The sequence below is a fragment of the Eschrichtius robustus genome, chromosome 15 (assembly GCF_028021215.1).
Source record: "Eschrichtius robustus isolate mEscRob2 chromosome 15, mEscRob2.pri, whole genome shotgun sequence".
NCBI lineage: Eukaryota > Metazoa > Chordata > Mammalia > Artiodactyla > Eschrichtiidae > Eschrichtius > Eschrichtius robustus.
The window spans coordinates 28548495-28573973 of record NC_090838.1 but is presented as its reverse complement, the minus strand read 5'-3'; the positions used below and the strand labels follow the sequence as shown (position 1 = coordinate 28573973).

Here is a 25479-nt window from a genome sequence, read left to right as displayed (position 1 = left end):
TTAAGGAAATAAATAAACCACAGACCGGGAGAAAATATTTGCCATGCATTTATCTGTCAAAGGACTCGTCTCCTACTTTATTAAGGTTCTACCTCAATAAAATTGAATAATACACACACAACTATACCTTAGTTGAATGTATGTAGCACTATTTGTACAAACTCAGATATAAGAATAATCTCAGTCTCGCAATACTACTCCTCTCAATGCCACCTAATAGCTGTGATAAAACTAGCATGGTCACCTCCAAAATAAATGAACAGAACTTTAACAACTGATGACACAGTTGAGACAAACAAAAATGTAATTAGAATCTCAGAAGACAGAAAGAGAATGGCATAGAAAACATAATCAAAGAAATATTGACTGAAAATTTGGTAGATGTGATTAAAAAATCAGCAGACCCAAGAAGTTCAGTGAACTCCAAACCAGACAGATGCATGGAAAGCCATACATAGGTACATTATTCATCAAAACCTGACCTCTTGATGACTGTCATATCTGCCTTTTTCACCAGTATACCTGAACAGTAGAAAAATATATATACACAATTAATCATGCTTATATCATTATAATTCATAGGATACAGATTTTAAAATGTTACCATTGCAGCCCATGAATATCCAGTGAAGTTGGTGAATTCCCTAAGGAAGAGGGATTAGATAAAGGGAAATCTTAGACTTCTTTTTTAATTTAGAGAAAAGTATACAATATAGAATTACAAAATACACACAAAATACACAAAGTTGAATGTTTAATAATTTAATAAAATTGTGTGTGTTTAGTAATTTTGTAATTCTCCTTATGTCATGAAAGGACTGATTATTTTAAAAACATTAATCTAAAATTTTATCTCAAGAAATATAATGATAAGTTTAGGCTTAGGTAAAATAGAAAAATATGGCATATATGACTTTCATTCTTAATACACTGTCTTTAAACACGATTTTGCTAGTGATTTCTCTGCGTGATTTAATTCTCAATGTAACATAGTCACAACATTTTTAGTGTTTTAAAAACAATACTATAATTTTGTTTTCTATCTCATGCAGAAAAATAGATTATTACTAGTACAACAATAAAAGCACAAATATCATTTTGAGGTCTAAGTTTGAAATGTAAAAAGAGATGCTCAATTTAACTAAAACCACTCACCTAGAAGTTGTAGTATGAAAGCTGTCAGATTTGATAAGAAAATATAATATATATGACCAAGCAACCAAAAGCAATAACATTCAAGAACATTTAATGTACCAATACTAATTTTGCTTCTCAAGTAGTATTAGGGCTCACCTTTGGGGGGACTTACAATACTAAGCACAATATGAATAAAAACTATGATATGTCCAGATGAAAATCTAATATGATCTCAGAAACTATTCAAAATTATCCCAGCAAGAAAAATTGAAAGCCAATAGGACAGGAACTCAAGGGGTCAGTCTTAGTGTGGCAAAAATACAAAGATGCAAAGATGGATAGAAAGCAAATTCCCTAAGGGTTGTTGATACAGATAAACCAAGTCCATAGTTCAAGAAGAGGAAAAATCAAGATAAAATGTTTGTTATTTGAAAACAAGTTAAAAAAAAACAGAGAGGAAGCAAAAACATGGAGGTTAAACTTTCACTACTGCTTAGAAGAAGGAAGTCACAAGAGTACATCGTCATCACTCAAATCACAGAAACTTGCCAGATAAGCTACAAAATTTGAGATAAGAAAATCAAAGAGCTTAGGTTACAAAGAAACCTAAATTAACTATATTACAGAAAGTGACAAGCCCTACCTTGGAGAAAAGAGAACCATGGCTTCTTCCATCTTTGTCAGAGAGCTGTTAAGAAGAAAAACCTGTCATAAACAGAAACAAAGACAAACATCTAATGAATTTGTTATAGTTGTGTGTTGGTTAGCATGATGGATTAGTATCCTGAGCAGCACCATAGAAAAAAGTTTTTATCTACCTGACACATTTCTATCACAGGCCTTCCACATGCATGACATAGTATGATGAAGTGATGAAGACTGGATGCATAGTAAGACAGCTGACAGAATTTGCTCTCAGGCAAAATGAATTTTCCTCCATGAGAATCAAAGGTCTTCTCAAGTTGGGATTCAGGACAGAAATACTCAGAGAAGTATCACTGAGACACTCTGAGCCTAGTCACTGAATTGCTACAACCTTTTGAAACTAAAGTAAGGAAGTAATTTCTTTAGGTGCAGAAAGTAATGGGTGGGATAGGAGAGTAGAAAAAAATTAGCAGAAGTTCAGAAAACTGGTAGCCAAGCTAAAAGGCAGAGAGAAATCCTCCACAGTTTAGAAAGTTGAGGGCTGAGTTGTTAATTGAAAAAGAATAAGTCTCCAGAATATTGTTCATGTTTACATCTCAAGATCTAATAAAATGTCACAATTCTGCCTTCAGAATATTTGAACTTAATAATGAAACTAATCCAAACTAAATATGCCAAAAATCTGACTCATCTCAACTAGAGACTAGATTGACTTAGCACTCCAAACTTGCAGCCTTGAAGAGAAGACATGCTTTTAGTGGGGATATATATTATTTACTGCAGTCTCTACAGTTTTTCCATAATGTCTAGCATACAATAAAACATTTACATTTAGTGAAGCATGAAAATAGGATCCATGGTCAAGAAAGAAGAAAGTTAGTGGAGGCAGACCCAGAATTGATACAGATATCCTAATTATCAGAGAGGGGCTTTAAAGTCACTGATAAAAATATTAAAGGATATGTTATAAAATGGAAAATCTTAATGAACTTATAAAACTTATATTCAGCAGAGAGATAGAAGTCTAAAACAGAACAAAATTGAAATGCTAAAAAAAAAAATGATATAAAAATGAAGATCTCACTTGAAGTGCTAAATAAAAGACTGGATCCAACATGAGAAAAGATGAATAAACCAGAAGGCAAACTGATATAAGAAGAGAAGAAAAAAGTGAAAAATGAACAGAGACTTCAGTGCCTATGGGGCAATATCAAATACCCTAATACATTCACAGCTGGATTTTCAAAAAGAGGAGAAAAAGAACAAACGGGACAGGAGAAATATTTAAAGAGATTAAGGCTGGGCAGGTGGTGAACACCTTGGTACATTATAGTCAATCTGCTGAAACCAAAGAGAAAGAACACTTATTAAAAGCAGAGAAAGAAAGAAAGGGAAGGAGGAGGGAAAGACAGAAGGAGGGAAAGACAGAAAGAGGGAGAGGGGAAGAGACAGAGACTGATTTAGAGAAGATACATTATAGACAACATAAGGTGAGAATGATGGCTGATTTCTCATCTGAAACAATGGAAGCCAAATATTATTGAAGGATAGATTTAATGTGCTGAAAGAAAAAATAGTCAACCTAGAATTCTATACACAGAAAAAATATCCTTCAAAAATAAAGGCAAGGTAAAAACATTTTCAGACAGTCAATTCTTTTTTTTTTTTTTAAATATCTTTATTGAAGTATAATTGCTTCACAATGGTGTGTTAGTTTCTGCTTTATAACAAAGTGAATCAGCTACACATATACACACTTTCCCATATCTCCTCCCTCCCGCATCTCGCTCCCTCCCACCCTCCCCATCCCACCCCCCCAGGCAGTCACAAAGAACCGAGCTGATCTCCCTGTGCTATGGGGCTGCTTCCCACTAGCTATCTATTTTACATTTGGTAGTGTATATATGTCCATGACACTCTCTCACCCTGTCACATCTCGCCCCTCCCCCTCCCCCTATCCTCAAGTCCATTCTTTAGTAGGTCTGTGTCTTTATTCCCATCTTGCCACTAGGTTCTTCATGACCTTTTTTTTCCCTTAGATTCCATATATATGTGTTAGCATACTGTATTTGTTTTTCTCTTTCTGACTTACTTCACTCTGTATGACAGACTCTAACTCCATCCACCTCATTACAAATACCTCCATTTCATTTCTTTTTATGGCTGAGTAATATTCCATTGTATATATGTGCCACATCTTCTTTATCCATTCATCCGATGATGGACACTTAGGTTGCTTCCATGTCCTGGCTATTGTAAATAGAGCTGCAATGAACATTTTGGTACATGACTCTTTTTGAATTATGGTTTTCTCAGGGTATATGCCCAGTAGTGGGATTGCTGGGTCGTATGGTAGTTCTATTTGTAGTTTTTTAAGGAACCTCCATACTGTTCTCCATAGTGGCTGTATCAATTTACATTCCCACCAACAGTGCAAGAGTGTTCCCTTTTCTCCACACCCTCTCCAGCATTTATTGTTTGTAGATTTTGTGATGATGATGGCCATTCTGACGGGTGTGAGATGATACCTCATTGTAGTTTTGATTTGCATTTCTCTAATGATTAATGATGTTGAGCATTCTTTCATGTGTCTGTTGGCCATCTGTATATCTTCTTTGGAGAAATGTCTATTTAGGTCTTCTGCCCATTTTTGGATTGGGTTGTTTGTTTTTTTGTTATTGAGCTGCATGAGCTGCTTGTAAATTTTGGAGATTAATTCTTTGTCAGTTGCTTCATTTGCAAATATTTTCTCCCATTCTGAGGGTTGTCTTTTGGTCTTGTTTATGGTTTCCTTTGCTGTGCAAAAGCTTTTAAGTTTCATTAGGTCCCATTTGTTTATTTGTGTTTTTATTTCCATTTCTCTAGGAGCTGGGTCAAAAAGGATCTTGCTGTGATTTATGTCATAGAGTGTTCTGCCTATGTTTTCCTCTAAGAGTTTGATAGTGTCTGGCCTTACACTTAGGTCTTTAATCCATTTTGAGTTTATTTTTGTGCATGGTGTCAGGGAGTGTTCTAATTTCATACTTTTACATGTAGCTGTCCAATTTTCCCAGCACCACTTATTGAAGAGGCTGTCTTTTCTCCACTGTATATGCTTTCCTCCTTTATCAAAGATAAGGTGACCATATGTGTGTGGGTTTATCTCTGGGCTTTCTATCCTGTTCCATTGATCTATATTTCTGTTTTTGTGCCAGTACCAAACCAGACAGTCAATTCTTTAGAGAATTTATGTGCAGCAGACTTCCACTACAAGAAATTCCAAAAGAAATTCTTCAAGCTAAAGGCATATGATGAAGACCAATAACTTCAAAGATGCCTAAAAAGCAATAGAGAGTATAACTTTTTTTAGATATAAAGCTACAATGATCATAGCAATGTAGTATTTTTTTAAAATGCTGACAAGTAGATAAATGGAATTCCAGTCTCTGCAGTTTTTTTCCACAATGTCTAGCATATAATAAAAAAATTTGTAAGACATTTAATGAAGCATGAAAATAGGACCCTTGATCAAGAAAGAAGAAAGTTAGTGGAAGCAGACCCAGAATTGATATAGATGTTTTAGTTATCTGTATTGATAAATTCAGATATGCACTTATCCTTACACTGTCAATTGATTTTGAAGTATGAGTCAAGTTATTTCAATAGAAAGTGGGTTTTTTTTAACAATTGGTATTGGAAAAATTCAATATTTATATGTAAAAAATGAATAAATATAACTTTACCTATATCACTTCGCATATAAAATGGATGAATCATAGTCCTAAATATAATATAGTAAGAAACAAAATCTAAAAAAAATAAAAGGAGACTATCTTAGTGACTTTTGCAATAAGGAAGGATTTTTTAGAACCAATAACTTTAAACATAGAAATATATACATTTTGACTTCAAAGAAAAGACAAAATGAATAAAAAAGTTATAGAGTAGAAAAATATTCATAGCAGATGAATACACAACTCACACAATTCAGGATACAAACCGATTCATATCCAAAATATTTCAGGGATAATCAACGCATAGTAAGAAGCTAAAAAATATTATAAACATGGGCAAAAGATGCTCAATTTATTTGTCACCAGAAAATGCATTTTGCAACTACAATGTGTTACCAAGCCACACACAATAGAATGGTTAAAATGAAAAAGATTGACATCAAGCATTGGTGAAACGTGAAGCAATTAAAATACCTACACATTGCTAGTGGGCATGTAAAATGATATGATTACTTTTTACAACTATTTTTCAGTTTCCCCCAAAGCTAAGTAAATATTAACCTCTGAGACAGGCTTTCAACTCCTGTCTATTTTAGTTCCGTCCAAAAAACCAACCAACCAAACAAAAATGACTTGTATAGATATGTTCAAAGCAGATTTACTCATAAACCAAACACCGAAATAACCCAAATATCCATCAACCATCCAGGTGAATGAAAAAACAAAAACAAATTGTGGTATGCTTTAGCCATGGAATACTACTACATCAATAAAAATTTAACAAAAATGAATACACACAGTGATATGTATTATCACAAAAAGATTATGTCGAATAAAGAAGCCAGACACAAAAGAGTATATATTATATTTTTTGGTTTACATGCATTTTTGAACAGAGAAAACAAACTAATAAATGGGAACAGAAATCTGAATTTTTTTGGCCCTATGTGGAGTGGGAATTTGCTAGAGGGGAACTAAGGGGGTCATTCTGAGGTGAGGGAAATATTCAGCCTTGAGCAGGGTAGTGGATGTCTGGAGGTATGCATGTATCAAAACTCACTGAATTGTACAGTTTAATCCGTGAGCATTTCAGTATATATAAATTTTACCTCAGAGGGAAAAAATATGAGGAGATTTAGAGTAACTACAATAATACTGCTGAAGAGAGTTTAATGGCTCTTTTGGCATAAAGTCAGCTCTAGGCATACTCCAATCTTGCCATCCCACATCTTGATTGCTGTATTTAATTTTAGACACCAAATTTATAATGTATACCATGTGAATTTATAGAGGATTATAGAGGAGGAAGATGGTTCTTAAACTATCATTATGGAAGAAAAGAAGAAATAAGTGAAAATGCTTAGCATGGAAAATAGAATATACCTTGGTAAGGGCCTAGTAAATCTTTCCAAACAATTGAAAAATAGTCACATGAAGGAGGAACTAGATTAGTTATGTATGAGACTGAGAGATACAGCCATAAATTGAGGGAACTCAAGGGTGACAAGTTTTTACTTTTTATCCATGCAAACATGCAATCAATCTGAATATAATTTTTTGTAATAGAATGAAGATGGCATATCTTTTTGTTTCTGGTTGTATTCAAGGAAAAGAAGCAGCATTATTATTATTATTTTTAGCTGCACCAAAGGCAAAGGTGTATCCTAGCTTCATTACAGGAGCTGGCTTCAGAGTCAACATAAAAACACGAAAGTCCCATAAGTTTAGTAACAATACCCCCCACCCCCACCAAAAGATGGAAACCTAAAAGGGCAGAGAAAAGGCTCCTAGGCCAGGGGCATGGGAAGCCCAGCTCATGGCACCAGGACTGGCTGCAGCCTCCCCTCCAGCCAATGCTGGGTGGTTGGGAGGGTGGAGTTCTGACTTTTCTTTGAGAGCACTAGGAAGACATTGAAATGATAGAAGCAGCATAATGAACATAATAGATATTGCATTTTAAGGCTATGCCAATTACTCAAGTGAGATAGTTTGTTAATTTGGACTAATATGGTGGTAGAAGAGATTAAAAAATAGACAAATTAAAGATATTTATTAGGTAAAATAAAGAGAAAATTCCTCCATTTGATTATAGAAGTGAAGGAAAGGATCAAGCCAAGAATCACTCCTAGATTTTTTGGCTTGTGACATTGGGTGGAAAGGTAAGATTGGCTGTAACATTTCAAAATATAGATCTGTTTACAAATTTAATGTTATTGATATTATTTACAAAACAAAAATATATTCATATATGTTTCCAGATTTTATGGTTACTATCTGTATACGTTATACATTAAATGAACCAACATTTAAAAAAAATTTATTTTGTTGAGAGAATCTTCAAGTCTCTACCTGTGTACAGAGCATATCAAATAAATTGTTGGAACACTTGACTTCAAAAAGTTGTACCCTTGAAGTGGTTCAGGAAAACCTCAACTATAAAAAGTTTCCCCAAATTGCAAAACAAAAAAAGACAAAGTAAGTATCTTTGGTTTCAAGAATTGATTTTGATATCTGCAGTAGTTTTCTTTCAAGGGCTCAAAAAAATGTGTATAGGGAACAACTATAACTCATTGATTTCTTACAGTCCATTGTAGTATAGATCACAAAAGTATGTATTATTGCTTTTAATTAGATGGACTTGTAAAAACAGTGTCACTGAGAAGAATAGTGTGATACAATATTTTGGATAAAAATTTAGAAATCTTGGCTTTGGATACTGCTTTGTCTGAAAATAGTTACAAGATGTTGGTCAAATCTCACAATTCTTGGTCTTTTTTCTGCATTTATAAAAGTAGATAATTAGACTAAATTAATTCTGACACATGTCCTGAATTCCCAATCCTATGATTATAAAAGACTGTAACTTCTGATCATATGATTTAGGATAATTTTCAATATGGTGGCATGATAACAGCAGCTGGTCTTTTGGGCCATGAGTGCAGTTAATCCCTTTGGACAGAAGTAATAGCTGGAAGTGGCTCTGGGACTCCTTCACTAACATGCACATAGACACATTCTGACTTGTAGATTTGTCTATTCTAGTTTTCCAAAGCTAATGGCAGTTGGTCCGTATTCTAGAGTTTGCCACCAACTCAGCCAGAGGTTTCATAAACTTGTGTGTACTTAACATGTGTAATCAAGCTAGTTACATAGTGTGAATATTAAATAAGAGACACTGTAATAAATTTATTCCATGCAGTAATTTATATTGCGTCATAAATTTGAGGGGTATCTTAATTTTCAGATATATTTTTTATTTTCAAATTCAAATTCACTCACTCACTTATTTACTTATCTACTTATTCATTCTATACACATTCATTGAGTGCTTGCTGTGTACCAGGAAATATTCTAGACACTGTAGGACAGAAGAGAACAAAAGAGAACAAAAAATATTCATGGAACTTATGTGATAATGAAAAGAGAAAGGAACTGTCAAAATAAATGCACATATATGTATGTTTATATTTGTATGTCTCTATATGTTTATACATACCAGATATCTCTGGGATAAAATAGAGCAGTGAAAATGTCCTTCTTTTCCCACTAAAGGATTCATTCTGCTTTAGATTTAACCAGAAAGTTAAAGATGAGCAACTCATATGGCATATTGCTTGAATAGAGTGAGCCAATTAATTTGTAAAATATCTTTACATTTTTAAATTACATAGCTTACCTGACATTCTGAAATGAGCCTAGACACACATTCACAAATTCCAGTATTATTTACCATATAGAACCTACACAGACCAAGTACTATCTATTAATAGTATTCAACATATAAGAATTCTCTTGCTAATAAATAGCCAGGAGGTCTGTTGATAGCATGTTTGCATTTGTTCTTTTTTAGCTGAGATGTCCCCACTAAAGATATAGAGTAGATTTCAGGATGCTGCCATCTCCTTCCAAGCATACCTAATAATTTTTGATTGCTTGTATGTTACTTGTACTCGAGTTGATGCTATCTTTTTGGAAAAATGAGTTTGCTACTTCTTCCACTACTAAGCTGATTCAGTGATGACTGATCACCTAATTTAATTAGGGATGTGATGTGCTGAGACTGGGTTTCATCTTTGATGAGGCTTACTTTACCTCTAGGTTACCACTTGCCTTCCAGGGTTTTCAACTGAAATCTTGATATGTTCTTTGTGATCCCTTCCTCTGACAGGTTTAGATCTCTTTATTTCCCCATGCTTCTGAAATCTTCACTCTATTTTCCCAACATTGTATGTGTACGTTTTCACTCTGACTCCATGTAATTCCAAAATAAGGGAAATGCTCTGAGTGCCAAAGTGGCCATATGCTTAAAGCTCCTTGTCTCCCCCAAAAGCTCTGCTGAATATTTTGTCCCTGAGACAACTGATCTTTCTTACAAATGTACTTATTGTTCTTGTTATGTTTGAGTCTTTTGCTCGTTACCTCATCCTACCTCTAAGTAGAAGTTCTAATTTGCTTGATTATCAAATGAGGCAACATTCTTCATTATTTAAAAGTCTGTAAGAATTCTAAAAATACGGTCTCTAAAGAATGTAGTTTTTAAATGTAGTTTCTAAAACTTTATAAGAAATCACGTTATCTATTTTGTAAACACTGATAGTAAGCCATATTTCTATAGAAATTAATTTTACATCGAAAAATTTATGTTGATGTAGTACTTCAATGTAACACTATGAGTGTTAACTGATCATCTAAGATTTCTCAATTGTTTTCACTACTATAGAGGAGGCAGGAATGGAACAGGTAGTTGGTCTCCAATGGGTCTCCAATTTGAAGAAGTGGGAAAAAGGTTGAGCATTGTTTGGGAATTGCTTTGTTTTAGATCAGTTGAGACATTTGGAGATATGCATCTCATTATCAGGAGAGAGAAAGCAGGACTAAAGAGAGAGATTTGATGACCTTATTCTTAGAGGTGATAGATGAAACTTTTAAAACTAAAGAGATAACCCAAAAGGAAATGCAGCATTTAAAGAGAAAAATCTGAAGGTAGAAGCTTAAGATATCTTTTATATTAAATAATAATGACACTATTTGTTAAATATTTCACTCCTTCAAGTTATTCTGGAAGATCTGTTTAACAAATATTGATATCACAGACTCTAAGTTCTTTTAATTGAGACTCTGTTCAATCTGTATGTTACTTGTGTATTATATCATTTTACTTATTATGGCTCTAAAATATATCTTAGTCATTATTAGGGCACAGTTAGGAATAATTAGCATACAATATTAAATTAGACACTCAGAATGTATTATATTCCCATTTAATCACACACACACACACACAAACACACACGCGTCTTGCATATGTTTTGTTAGAATGGTTTTAAAATTTATATTTTGTGCCTTTGTGAATTACTTCTACTTCCATTTATATTTCTGACTGCTTGTTTCAGGAAAATTTTCTACTAATTGTTTTTACATATATTTGCCTTGACTTTAGTTGACTATTCCTATTATTTTTGGCTGATTTTTTTTTTTAGGGTTTTCAAAGCATGTAATTATGTCATCTACAGATGGTCAAAATTTTATCTTCATTCTATTCATTGTTAAAACTCTTATTTCTGTTTCAAGTCCTACTGGATTGATTAAAAACAAAATTACATAATCATATAGCAGCAGGCATTTTTATGGTTCTTATGATTTCAGTAGAAAAACTTTCATTGTTTTACCATTAAAAGTATTTTGCTTTATGACTTGAGCCTTAATCTTTCTAATGCTTTAAAGTTTATACTACTCCTTAAGATTTCCAGATGTGTCTGTGTGTGTGTGTGTGTGTGTGTATGTGTTTTCAATTATGAATGGGTATTGAATTTGAATTTTTTTTAATGTTCTTTGGAATCATGATAATCATATGATTTTTTTCCTTCTTTGTATATCAGTTAACACAATGATATGCACTATTTGCATATTGTTTAGGTCTACATGAGATAACCAATAAAATATGCTCCTAAGCTTTTCTTCTCCTGGAAAATGTTCTGACAAGCTCCATAATGGAATTGACCCATTATGGCTAAATTCCAGAAGATTTCAGAAAGAAGGAATCTAGCTTCTTGTGGGTGGAGGTCAGATATATTCTCTTTTAACTTAAGTGTATTAGTTAGGATTCAGTCAGAAAATACACAGGCTCTAGATTTAAGGACAATGAGCCCACCAAAAGATGAGAAATAGAGAGAAATTTTCATCTCTAAGGCTAGAGGGAAACGAGTAAATTATGTAACTTGATCCCAGGAGCTGCTGTCGACAGGTGGAAGCTAGAAATGTATTAGCTCCTCTTGGTTGGAGCTGAGATCACAGAAGGTAAAAGCTGTCTAGTGGAGATTCTGCTGCTCTAAGAGAAAGAAAAGAAGACAAATATACCATCTTTCCCCACCTCCTAACTTTGTATTCTGCTAGAGACTCTCATTGACTGAAACTTCTTAAAAGCCAGTAGGCAAGAGATTATGGGAAATATACTTTTCTGCAATATAGAGCAGGACAGGAAAGGGCTGAGAATGGATCTGAGAGCAAATAGGAAGATGACCAGAACCCTGTGGATAAATGCTACCATCTGTTATTTGATGGGAGGGGAAATTTAGGAACAGCTACAGAAAAATAACTGTGTCACAATCAAAAGGGTTCAAAAATTCATCTGTCAGTGCACAGTTCTAGCTTTTACTTCAAATTAAGTATTACCTTGTTTGAGATTCCAGAAAACTGTATCATACTTTTAATTATATATGAGTTTATGATGCTGAACCACTAATTGTGCATTCATTTTATTTAATGATGCTAAACCACTAATTGTGCATTCATTTTATTTAATGCAATAATAGAATTGTCTAAAGTACTTGTATAATTTGTTTCTTCTCTCAGTAGTGAGAAATGTCAAGCAATATCAGTTTGAAATCAGGCACTTGAAATTATGCGATAAATTAATTGGCATTAGAAGTTTGATTTCCTACCCCCAAATGAACATGTTATTTGAGCAATTTAAAACTCAATTGAAATTGTTTTGAGAAGTCAGGCTTGCAACCTATTATGGTCTCCCAGAGCCTTACTTATAGTTTTAGGGATGCCACAGGGGCAACTGGAAAAGATAAGTTTACTTCTCCTGAGTCAGTATCAATAGCATGGGACCTCGAGATGCTTGTCACAGAGGGAGGTCAATGACTCCTGTAATGGGTCACTCTGACATGCTGAGTGACACTGAGCCTGTTTTTTAAGTCTTAAACTAGTTTGAATGTAGCCTTCATCCCTTTAATTGATAAACTGATATGTACAATTAAAACACTCTTTTGACCATATATAAAGAGAAAAATGCTTAATATAAACCTGTTTGTTTTTTTCTTTAAAGTTTACTAACACCAGTGATAGAAAATCAACTCTGTAACATGTGAAATGCCTCATTAACATCCCCCCTCAGAAAAAAGAAAGGAAAAAAAATCCTCCATTCATTTGTCAGAAATATGTGTATAATGATTAAAAATGAGAAGCGACTCTATTGGATTTCATTTGGCAGAAATGATACCTATAGTTATAAAAAGTATCTTTTCATAGGGAAGGGGCACAACATACAAAGAAAATCAATTCTAATATGTGTAATGACCAGTGTTTCTATCCAGGGCTATCTTCATATACAAGTAGAGTCGTCAACTGTCTATGGCCCTAATTTGAAGGGTTTCCTAGGAATATCTTGACTATTGGAGGATTTGATTTCATTAATCTAGATTTAAGCATTCTCATAGCATATGCTTTTTTTTTAAGTGGGAAAAGAAAGGAAGAAAATCAATTAGTACTTCCAGCTGAGTTTTCTGATATTTATAATACATGTTTATTGAACATATATTTCTATGAGACCATTTTCTAAATTGTTTTGGGTGTTATTTTATTTAATCATCAAAAAACCTTTTTGAAGGAATGAAGTAGTTACATATACCACTGCAACTTACAGTGGGAGAACATTGATGATTACAGAGTTCAATTAGTTTACCCATTGTCTCATACTTCCAAGAAATGGTGGGGTATATATTCAAACCCAATCTGTCTGAGTTCAGGACATAATGATTTAAACATATAAAAAGAATTCTTCAAATAATTCTGCATTTGTAAGGGAAGGGAGGATTAACAAGACTCAATAACTTATAGAATGAAAATCCAGCTATTTATTGGAAGAATTAGAGTTGAAATCTAGATTTTTCTCCATACTATGCCATTCCACTCTTTGAAATTGTAACAGACAAAATACTCAACATCTTAGTGTATAGGAAACAGAAAGTTTAAATACAGAAGCCTCTGAAAGGAGAGGGACTGTAAGGCTGTAAGGATCCAAATAAACGCATTCTGCATCTTCAAAGATAACTCTGATTTCACATATTTGTGAACGATTAATTCTAACTGAAGAGAACTTACATTCCTCAAAACTCTGAAAACCAAATCTGAATTTCTCAATGTGCTTAGATCAACCTACGTAATTTACTATATTTCTTAGCCTTGAAGTTGAAATACCAAAGGGTAAACATACTACATACAATAGTATCATCATCATTAGCAGCAGCAGCAGCAGCAAAGTAACATATTCAATAGTTGCTCTGGGACAGGTGCTTTCTTACTGCTTACAAGCATGAGTTTATTCAATATGTGATGCAATATAGTAACAAATTATTCCCATTGTGTAGGTGAGGAAACAAGCTGAAACTTGCTAATTAATATTTCCAAGATCACACAGCTAGAAAGTGCTAGAGCTGGCATCTGAATGTATATTGTCGAACTACAGTGTTCACACTCAACTGTTAAGTAATGATTGTGCTAATCTAGTAAACAAAAGTTCAATACATGATTACATATAATTAGTTTATTAAATATCATAGGATATATGAAATAAGCAACCAGAAATATTTTAGTGATATATATAGAGATAGAGAATAATCCAACTGTGTAAAGTGGAATGAGGACTCTTAGATGATATAATGATGATAATTGTTTCTCCACTACTCAGTGACTATTACTCATAAATTGTAAACTAGTGCAAAATCTGGTTGAATATTTTCATAACTACAACAAAGATTTTGCAAAAGTTTCACCGTTGTGTACTTCAAGAGTATTTTCCTCTGAGAAGTAAAAGGCTGTTTGTATGACTTATGTAATTGTCACTTGAAAATGTTTTTTTCTTTCCTGAGCCCTCTGCTGTTAACCTCCTTTTCAAAGAAAATAATAAACATAAAAAGTCATTCTCCAGTCATTGAGGGATTTTGGATAAGTACTTCTATAATATTTCAAGATGGCAAAATGCCTTTTAAAATTGACACGATGTATATCTAACCCATCCACAGTAAAACCGGGGATAGAGTATATTGCTGTACAGTGAAACTCATTTTTTCGATCCAATTATCTGCACTTCCCATGACCGTTATACCTGTCAACCATGTTCATACAAAATTGTTGAAGGTCAATGCCTCTAATATTAAGTTCTATCATACAGAGCTTGAGTTAAATGACTTCAGAAGAAGCTGACAGATCGTGAATAAGAATAGGTTGTCATTTTGCCAATAAAAGTTGGTATAGATGACTAAAATAATGTCACTATTCACTACTGAGTTAAGGTCAGGCTCTAATGACTCTCCCCATGACAATCAAAAAGGCCTTTTGGCATAAGATATCACACATATTAATCTAACTCAAGGGGATTGAAAACAACGGATATGTTTCCAGTGCATAGCAACCCTCAAGTAAGGATGGAAATATTTGCAGGTTGACAGTGTCACAATGACCAGGAAGATAATAATTCTACATAGGTTTCTCTTTTTCTTTATCATAAAGGCTTTATCAGAAAGGTTGTTGTATTTTATGAAGTGTGAGTTTCTGCCATGATTATTACCATTAGTCTTTGAAAAGGCATTTGCACAGGCCAGCTTTGAAGGCCCCTAGTCATTTTCCCTCATCTTATTAAACCTGGTCCAGATAGCAAGCTGTTGTTCTCTGCCCCACCAGGGCAAATGTTGTAGTCATTTCAATTGTTTCTAACAGGTTTTAAACATCCTGGGTAGTATTTGTGTTAAAACACATAAAATGGGGCTCACAGCTTAAGCTTTTCTATGTTCTGTTTGAAAGGAGGGCCTGGGACAGACAGTCCAGATTGGACTGTACCGAGTTATCTAACTCACGGTGAACCTCAGAGTAGGAAATAAAAGTCTCCTTTTTGGTGATAGGAGTAATCAAATCGGAGAAAGTAAGTTCATCCTCAGAAGAATCATCTCCAAAATATTTTCTTACGTAATATTTCTTCTTGGGTATAAAATTATTTAGGGATATGATTTCTGTCTTGGATCCTGGCCAAGGCAATAGAATAAAATGAGAGGAAGTAGAAAGGAAAAAAAATAAAGGCAGGTAAATTTGATCTATTTTTGTGGTTCTCTGCCTTAATAGGCATTCCTTTTTGAACAGGAGATTTGTAGATGAGAAAAATTGAGATCCACTCTTTCCTTTTCCTAACTTCTGCCATACTTCCACACTGCTGACATGCAAAACCTATCTGATGAACATATCACAGTTCCTGGAAGATGAATTAGAAATTACATGTTCCTATATGAAGGCATGTAGTAATTTATCCTTAACTTCTACAGCTTATTTAACCAAATGCTTTTGCTCTAAATCAAATTCAATACTGTGGATGTCATAAAGGTGTATAAATATTCCACAGCCACTAATGGTCCTCTGAAATAAGCATATTCTATCATCACTCAAGACCTCAGTCATATAGTATATTTTGTGATACTTTCTAAGTTAAATATTTGAGATGATCTAACTTCTTCACACTTTCACAGTACATGTTATCATTTCTTTTATTCATTTTTTGTTACTGTTGAAGAAATGTCTGTGTTATTAGATAATATGGCAGGGATTTATAACTCTTTCCACACGTTTAGTTTCTGTCTACATAGTATATGGACAGTCAGTAAAGGCAGTCTCAAAAATTCATTTATAAGTTGGTTGTCTAGAAGTTAATTTTCCCATGTAATCAAGGTAACAAATTTTGGTTCTCCAGTCGGATTTTACTAATGTAAATTCTATATCCTGTGATCAGTGACATTAAAATGTACAAGAGAATGAAAAAGGGGAGAGATCCACTCTGCCTTGGATAAACACAAAATAGAATTTTGAAAACAGAGAACTGTGATTATGGTAATTCATTCTGTTCCTTTAAGGACTTTACCCTCACCTCTTCAAACCCATTTTCCCATATCTGTACATACTACTATACTGCCAGAGCCTGCCCTATATTAACCCCATTCTTTTGCATTATGCTTCCCTCTCCAATTTGAAATCTCTATCCTCCTCAATCATGACATTTTGTCTTTTTAAGAAGAATAATTCAGCAAAGGGATGAAAGAAGTCAAATTCACTTCAGTTAGGCTGTGAAGGATGCATAGATATAAACTACTTTAAAGAAGATACTATACTCTCTCATTCTTTTATTGTCGTCTACTTAGGATAGTACTTAGATAGTACTTAGCATATATTCAATTTTTAATATATAATAATATTTATACTATATCTAATAAAATGCATTAATCTCAAATAATATCTATTATCTAATAACAATGATGTTTTTATAGATTCCTGCCTTAAACTGGTTTCTCATTTTTAAAGAAGTTGGCTTATTTAAGTTAAGGGGACTAACATATATTGAGCACCTCATATGCCCTAGGCACATTAGATGTTTTATATAAATTTTCCCAAAATAAAGTAAAATCTATGGAGTAAATATAATTCTAGTTTTTAGATTAGGAAACTAAGTCTTTGTGAGTTTAAGGAATTAATAAGCCAAGAGGGTCACTATTAGATTTGGCATTCCAACCTAGTTCTGTGTGACTTCAAATCCTATACTCTTTCTGTTAAAAGAAGCTGAAAAAGGAAATTGTGTTAATAGCTAAAATTATGGTAAATCTAGCAAAATGAAAATAAAGATTTCAGAAAATGTAGAAGAGTGTTGTTGATGGGTTTTTTTTGTTTGTTTGTGGTGGGCCCATTCAAGACTTAAAACTTACTTGAGAGTCTGCCCCTAGGTTTATAGCTCCTTTATTTTCTTCCTTTCTATCTAAAGTCTTATATTTTCCAAAAGAACTATGCTCTCTGAGGACAGGCACTGGTGCTGTACATTTCTCTACCTCCATATGAAATTCTATGGCTAACTTCTAAGACTCAATAACTATTTTTTAAATAGATGAATGAATAAATATTTTTCAAATCATCAAATAGGAAGACTCCTATTTCTTAACTTGAAAAAAATAAAATTTTTATTGATATAATTTTTCTCTTAGGACATGCAGTAGTTTATATTTTTATGTCTTTCCATGTACTGCCCTAAAATATATTGTTCGTTTCACTTAGATACTTACAAATGGTAGTTAACACTTTACATATCTCACAAAGCTATGGCTTTTGATAATAAGAAAATTTACCAACCTAATTTTCTATGTTCTATGAATAAAAAATGCAAATTGCTCACAGGCAGTTTCATTGTAGAAGAGGAATAGTAGAAATTTAAGCAATTTCCTGTGATTTGTATCAAGCCAGGCAGCTAATCTGAATCTTTCATACACTTTTTGTATTAACAGAAAAAGAAAGGCTCTTGCCAGAAATTATCCTGACGGTTGACTCTGAAAACACAGGCTGGGATTTGGCTTCCTGGTTCTGAATCATAGCAGGAATTAAACACTTCATTTATCCTCTTCCCAGGAGATCATCGAAATGAGGTAAGTCAGCATTACTCTATGGTATGGCTTTTCAGACAAGTTGGAAAGAATATACTAACACCATTTGATTCCCTTCTGATTTGGCTCTTAAATGTTCAAGGTCTTTCTTATAGTGAATTGAAACACAAGTTGAACTATACAGAACTTTAACCATTAGGCTAGTCTCTCTCTGTGACATTTGAATCTGGGGGACTAATTTATTACTTCCTAGTATTTTAAATTCAACAAATTCTTCTGCTGGATTAGCTGTGGTCTGTGTGACTTAAAGTATGGCCTTGAAAGAAACAAAAATAAATTTCATGATTTAACTTAGGTAAAAAGATTGGGTGATACATCTCTCAGTCTCACCGTCCTTTTCTTTTTTTCTTATAATTACTGTATTTTGTCAGGTAGGGCTGGATTATGCTGCCAAATATCAGTGGATTCACACAACAAAAGTGTATTTTTTGCTCAAATTACATAAACAACATGGTTCAGCAAATTCAGTCAGAGACCCAAATCAACACAGCAGTGGGAAAGAAACACAGAATCCAAATCATGCACTGACTCTTATCTCTCTACATGGCAGTGAGATACCCGATTTAATCTCCCATTTTGTGGTCCAAAGCGATTCTCATTACCGTGCCTAACTCCAAAATCAATTGAGAAGTGCAACTTACCATGTTCACTGAAAGGTAGAGCACCAGAAATGTTTGATGATCAGCACCAATGACTATCACATGTTTCTTATATCACACATTTCCTTTTCTCTCCCAGCAGCATAGAGGTTGACATCTCAAATCCTCACATCGGAAAATCCGGGACAAAGTAGACTGAGCTATTTGCTTGCTACAGAATCTTGAACAAGTTTCTAAACACTCAATGCTTGTTTTTTTTTCATCTGTAAATGATGAAAAGCAATGCCTCCTCCATCACAGGCAAATTTCCAATTTTTACAATGAGCTGTTTTTGAGCATTTCTTCTATTACCTTTATTATTTCTTTGCCAACACTCCACCATCTTAATTAGTTTAGCTTTACATCAGGTTTTGATATCTGGAGGGCAAGTACCCCTTTACATATCTTCAAAATTGCATAGGCAATTTTGGCCTTTATTTTCTACACAAATTTGTATAGTTTCAGGAAAAGGTGTTTAACATTTACATTGAAGTTAAATGTTAGGTAACAAATGACCAATTTAAGATATTGAGTCTTCCTATCCACTAGCCCTAATATATTCTGCAGATTGTTCAGTTCTAAATATTTTCTAATTAGCATTATGATTTCTTAATTAAATCATTAATTATTTGGCAGCATTTCAAGTTTCCAAAATTACATTTTATAATTTGTTTTATTGATTTCTAATTTTATTGATTTGTATTTAAAGAAAATGGTATGTTTCTGATTCTTTGGGATTTATTACTTTCTTTATGGGCTAGTACATAAGTATCTGGGAAAATGTCATTGGTTGAAGGATTCTATGTATGCACACTTAGAAGAATGTGCTGTTTCAGTGTTCTGTGTTACTATTTTAGTCATTCATTATCATTTTTTTTTGCTTAATGATTCAATTACTGAGATAGATGTCTTAAAACTCTTCTAATATGATATGGTTGTCTTAATTTCTCTTTACAATTTCATCATTTTTGCTTTAGATATTTTGCAGCTCTTTTGTTATCTGTTACCCATTCATTCAGAATTATTATATATTTTTGGCAGATTGCTTCTCATCAATATGTGGTAGCTCTTTTTATCCTTGTTGTCTTTAATTTTCAGTGTATTTTTTCTGATATTGTTAAAATAACTATTCTACTTCTTTTGTTTTATCATTTACTAGTACATGTTTTCTTCCCATTTACTTTTAAACTCTGTATTGTTACATTTTAGGTATGTCTCTCTTAAACTACATTTAGGTGTTTTGTTCGTTTGTAATCTGAGAGTCCCTCTCTCTTTAACAGATGAGTTTATATACTCTATACAGGCTATGGATATATTTGGTACTATTTTTATCATGTTTTGGCCAACATTTTTTTCCACACTACTATGATGACACATAAAGAGCCAATACAGTCCTTTTAACTCCAATTAATAATCTCTTGTTTATTCCCCTATGAGAAAGAAATTGTTTTCACTTGTTTTTTTGCCATTATAGGGTAGTATTGAACATGCTTGAACACACCTCTTTGTTTACATATGCGAGAGAAATCTTGGGTAGACACTGACAACTGCCGGGCTCAAATTTGTACATCTTTAACTTTGGTAGCAATCACTAGGCTGCTGCCAAAAATGGTTATACAAATTAAAAACCCATCATCAGTTATTATATTAACTTATCTCCAATTTTCTTTGTTAATAAAATGGATCCAAGTAAGGTATTGAAATTCACACTACAAATTAGGGCTTGAACACTAATGATTAATACTTCGTTCATCAGATTACTCCAAGAAGGGCCCTTTTCCCAAATGTTTTAAAAGTACTCTGATTCTTTAGTACCTGAAGATTTGTTGATTACTCTTTGTTTGCCAAAATGTTGGCTTTCCAATGGTCTAGCTCTGTTCAGTATTTGTCATTCTTATTGCTATCCCTTGTCTAGCTTCTGCCACTGACAATTTTCTCTGCTCCTGTGATTTTTGTGATAGGCCATGTAGTCCAATTTGCACATCAGTACTGGCCTAAACTATAACAGCTCCATCCTTGCTTCATCTTGTCCAATATTATCAACCTTTTTCTATCATTGCCTTTCTGATATTTTAAATGCAACCTTAAAATAAACCAGTGGTGTAACCTAGTATTAAAATCACTTGTGAAAAAAAAAATCACTTGTGTACTCTCAGTTTGTGTAAATAGAAGTACAGAGAACAGAACATAAACCTATTATACTTGTGCTCCAAGTGTAATAGTATTGTGTTAAAATCTGAGTGCCACATTTTCAGAGAGGAATTGACAAAAAGGAGAGAGTATAGTGAAGGGCAACCAGAATGGTGAGCTGAGGGAAATGTTGTATGAAGCACAGTAGGAAAAAAGAAAAGTGAAAGAGGGAAATAGGAAAAAAAAATGCCTAGAGACTTTCTCCCCAGAGAAAAGAGGTCTTAGTGGAGAGACATGACAGCTGTCTTCAAATATCTGAAGCACTGTCAAAGGACAGAGAAAAAGCATAGAGTAATTCTTTGTCACTGTTGAGGGCAGAATTAGGATTAATGTGTGACTTAGAAAGACATGGCTCTCAGCCCATTATAAGGAAGTTATTGGTCATAGTAACGTTCATCCAATGAAAGAACTATCTGCCTTGAGACACAGTAAATCGCCCAAGAGTTCTATATGAAATAATATGTGATAGATTACTAGAGGGAGCAGGAGCTTTCACTATCTTTAAAATATCTATGAACCAAATACCCTACAAATGGGAAAAAAAGATGTATTTTAATATGTGCATTTGTATGAAAACAGATCCTTCCTTATATGTGTCAAAATTCCTACTATAAAATAGCATTGAAACAAATATTTTATATATTTAATATATTTTCAAATGCTTTGACTAGTGTATTTATTATAAATAATATTTAGAGTTACACCACAAATTCAATGCTTTATATATTAATTAATTATAATTTTAAGTCACAATATGCTTCATTCAGAAATACAATTAACTGCATGCTAATGCTAGAATACAAATATAACATTCAATAAAATTCAAAGTAATATATAGAATTCACAACACTTTAACACCTAATATTGATGATTACAGTAATAAGACCTACAAAACTTTGTGAATTAAAATGTCTTGAAAAATTCTATAGTGCAGCTGATGAGGCCATACTGAGTGAGTTTTTAGATCCCATGCCCATCATTTGAGCACTGAGTATTACCGTCCACTAAACTTGATTTGACTACATTTCAAACATAAATAAATATTCACATTAAGTAAAAGATTAAAGTTCTCTGTGGAATTCTAATTTTTTATTATCTGTGGAAGTTTTATAAATTATTAATAAAAATTCTAGTGGCATATCCATTCATTGATATTTGAAAACTGCTAAAATATGTTTTCTTCCTTCCAAACATTATGGTTTCTTTTCACAAAACTGCAAGTTTATTTACATTTGTCTTTTTATTGCGAGCTTTTCCCCAACCTCAATCAAATTTATAATTTGATTTTTTTTGGTAGTTAGATCTTAGTGGAAAAAATACACTTAAAACTCAACACTCAATTTAATCAAAATACTTCAGTAACAAGTTGTACCTTATCAGATTTACTAACATTATAATCACAACCCATCAAGGTAAGAACAACTCTCCAGGTTGCCAAGTTTTTCAGACAACATTTCCATAAGACCTTTCCATGACTGGACAAAATTTAATGAATGTTATATTTATGGGACATAAAATAGGTGATAATTTTATACAAAAAATAAGAATTTCTAAGAAAAGACAGTAAGAGATTTACCTCGAATTTTAATAAAATGAACACATAATCACTGTTACTTTGCTAATTTATGAACACTGATTATTTGGAATCTCCTCTGATAGAGAGAGAAAGAGAGATTAATTGACTTTTAAATCACTGATTTAGGATCTTGCTAGGCAGTAACTTCGCAACTCAGTTGCTGTGAAAGAAGACAAATTATTGGAGTTAAAAGGCCATATTGAATCATCAAACACTTGTGCACTTGATTCTATCACATAAAATAAGTAAAGTTGTAATAACTAGAGATATTTTTGGGAAAGTAGATCTTAGTATTTTAGTTCTCTTACATGGGAATTATTTATTTTTATATATTATATGGCATATATATATGGTATTTTATAATAGATATATAATATGTAATTATATACAATTATATAATTAATATAATTATATATATTTGTAGAAGAAATCTATGACAAGATTGAAAATAACTAATTCCTGCAATCCCACTCCTGGGCATATATCTGGAGAAAACTATAATTCGAAAAGATACACACATGCACACCAATCTTCACAGCAGCACTATTTACAATAGCCAAGACATGGAAGCAACCTAAATATCCATCCACAGATGAATGGATAAAGAAGATGTGAAATCTTACTTAGCCATAAAAATTGAAATATTACTTAGCCATAAAAAAGGATAAAATATCACTTGCAGCAACATGGATGGACCTTTACCTCATACCAAGTGAAGTAAGCCAAACAGAGAAAAATAATGAAAAATATAATTATATCTGTATTAATTTTTATCATTTATGGGCTTCCTCATTTCTTTGTGGAGATTCAAGTTTTGTCTTTTTTTAAACATCTTTATTGGAGTATAATTGCTTTACAATGATGTGTTAGTTTCTGTTTTTTAAAGAAGTTCCTTTGACAGTTATTTTAACAAAAGTCTCCTAGCCATGAATTCTCTTGTCTTTTGTGTTTTCTAAAAAAGTGTTTATTTCAGATTTCACTGGGTTTAGAATCCGGGTTAACAGGTTTGTTTTTCTGCAGATTTTGAAAGGCGCCATATATCTTCTTGTATTTCGCATATTTTCTGACAAGACATCTGCTGTAATTCTTAGCTTAGTTATTCCCTGTGTAATATTTTTTCCTTTATCAGCTTTCAAGATCTCTCCTTTATTTAAATATTTAAATATGGCATGTCTAGATGCATTTTGTTTTACTTTTTTCCTGTTTGGTGCTCTTGGAACTTATTGATTTTGTGGTTTGATAGCTTTCATTATTTTAGAAAATTCCTTCCCATTATGTTTTGTCTGCCTTATGCTGTCTCTGTTTTTCCTCTGGAGCTTCAGATAATCCTGTGTTCAGTCATTTGATATTGTCCCACATCCATAGCTCTTAGATTCTGTCCCATGTTTTTGTTGTTGTTTCCTTTGGATTCAATTTTGTTGATTTCTTATTTTCAAGTTCACCAATTTCTTAAGTCTGAAATCGACTACTGATGAGTCCATCAAAAAGTTTTCATTTCTGATATCATGCTTTTCTATTTCTATTTGATTCCTTTCTCTATTTTTAATCTTTTCATTAAAAATCCCTATCTGCTAATTCAAGTAATCTATCTTTTTCATTATATCCTTTAACATATTGTACAAAGTTACTTCAGAGTACTTGACATATTTCAAATATCTTGGTCATGTATGGTTCTGCTGATTTTTTTGTCTCTTGAAAATGGATTGTTTTCCTTGTGTCTTTAATTTTTTATTGAATGTTGAACATCATATGTACAACAGCATAGACTAGGGTTAAGTAGTACACATGTTTATAAATTAAAATGTCTCTTTTTCCATCAGGTCATTAGTTGAAAGTCTAATTAGGAGTTGAACTAGGATTGAATTTTGTTGTTTCTATGGTTACAGTTAGGACATGTCTAACATTTTAATCCTGTATTTTTTTTGTAAATCTGCTCACCTCAGTTATTCTTGTTAGTCAAGAGACTAAGGATTGGCCACTGAAATTAGATTTCAGGGATTTCTCCTTAAAAATGGATTTTTTTTTCTTCTCCTTTTGGTTGAAAATTGGGTTTTATGGCTTGAGCTTGAACAGTCATCTTGATGTTGAGGATCAAAAAGACACTTAATGTTGAACAGCAGGAAGCTTGGAAAGAGAAGGCGTGTGTGTGTGTGTGTGTGTGTGTGTGTGTGTGTGTGTGCATTTTCATTCATCACTTTCAGCAATCTTAATAGTTTTCATATATTGAAATTGAAAGAATTCATTATTTTAAAATACCTTGTTTTCTTTCTGTTGTTTTTTTGCCTTGAGGAGAGCTCATTGCCTCCATTCTTCATTTTTATTATTAGAATTTGTACATGATTAATGTTATCCTAACATTTTTGATCATCTTGAATTTTTGCTCAACTCTGGAAATTCTTTTTTATCTTTATATTTGACATTCCTACTTTGAACTTAGCTATCTCTATTTTTCTTATCCTGTTTATCAGTACAATTATTTTATCTTTAGGGAAACATTTTTAATTGCCATGAACTTTTTCTAATTGTACCCTTTTAAAGCAGTCTTTTCTGGGAATTCCCTGGCGATCCAATGGTTAGGACTCGGCGCTTTCACTGCCAGGGCCCAGGTTCAATCCCTGATCAGGGTACTTAAATCCCGCAAGCCTCTCGATGTGGCCAAAAAGAGGGCAGTCTTTTCTAATTTAATGATGTCTTCTGATATAATAAAAGCTATACTTTCCCATGCTACCTCAAATATCTGATGGATATGAGTTGTTTATCTTCAGTTTGTTAAGCTTTTTAATTCTTATGAGGATGGAAATGATAACCTCTAAGCTCTTTATATATTAGAC

The 25479-nt window shown here is 32.9% G+C and overlaps 1 long non-coding RNA gene across 3 annotated transcripts in view; it reads left to right on the top strand.

The window, feature by feature from the left end:
• Positions 1-25479, top strand: part of LOC137777547 (uncharacterized) — a 207247-nt gene that overhangs the window by 156066 nt on the left and 25702 nt on the right. For all 3 annotated transcript variants that reach the window (XR_011076555.1, XR_011076554.1, XR_011076553.1), the window contains exon 3: positions 18089-18226. This is a non-coding gene — a long non-coding RNA (uncharacterized lncRNA). The remainder of the gene's footprint in view (positions 1-18088; positions 18227-25479) is intronic.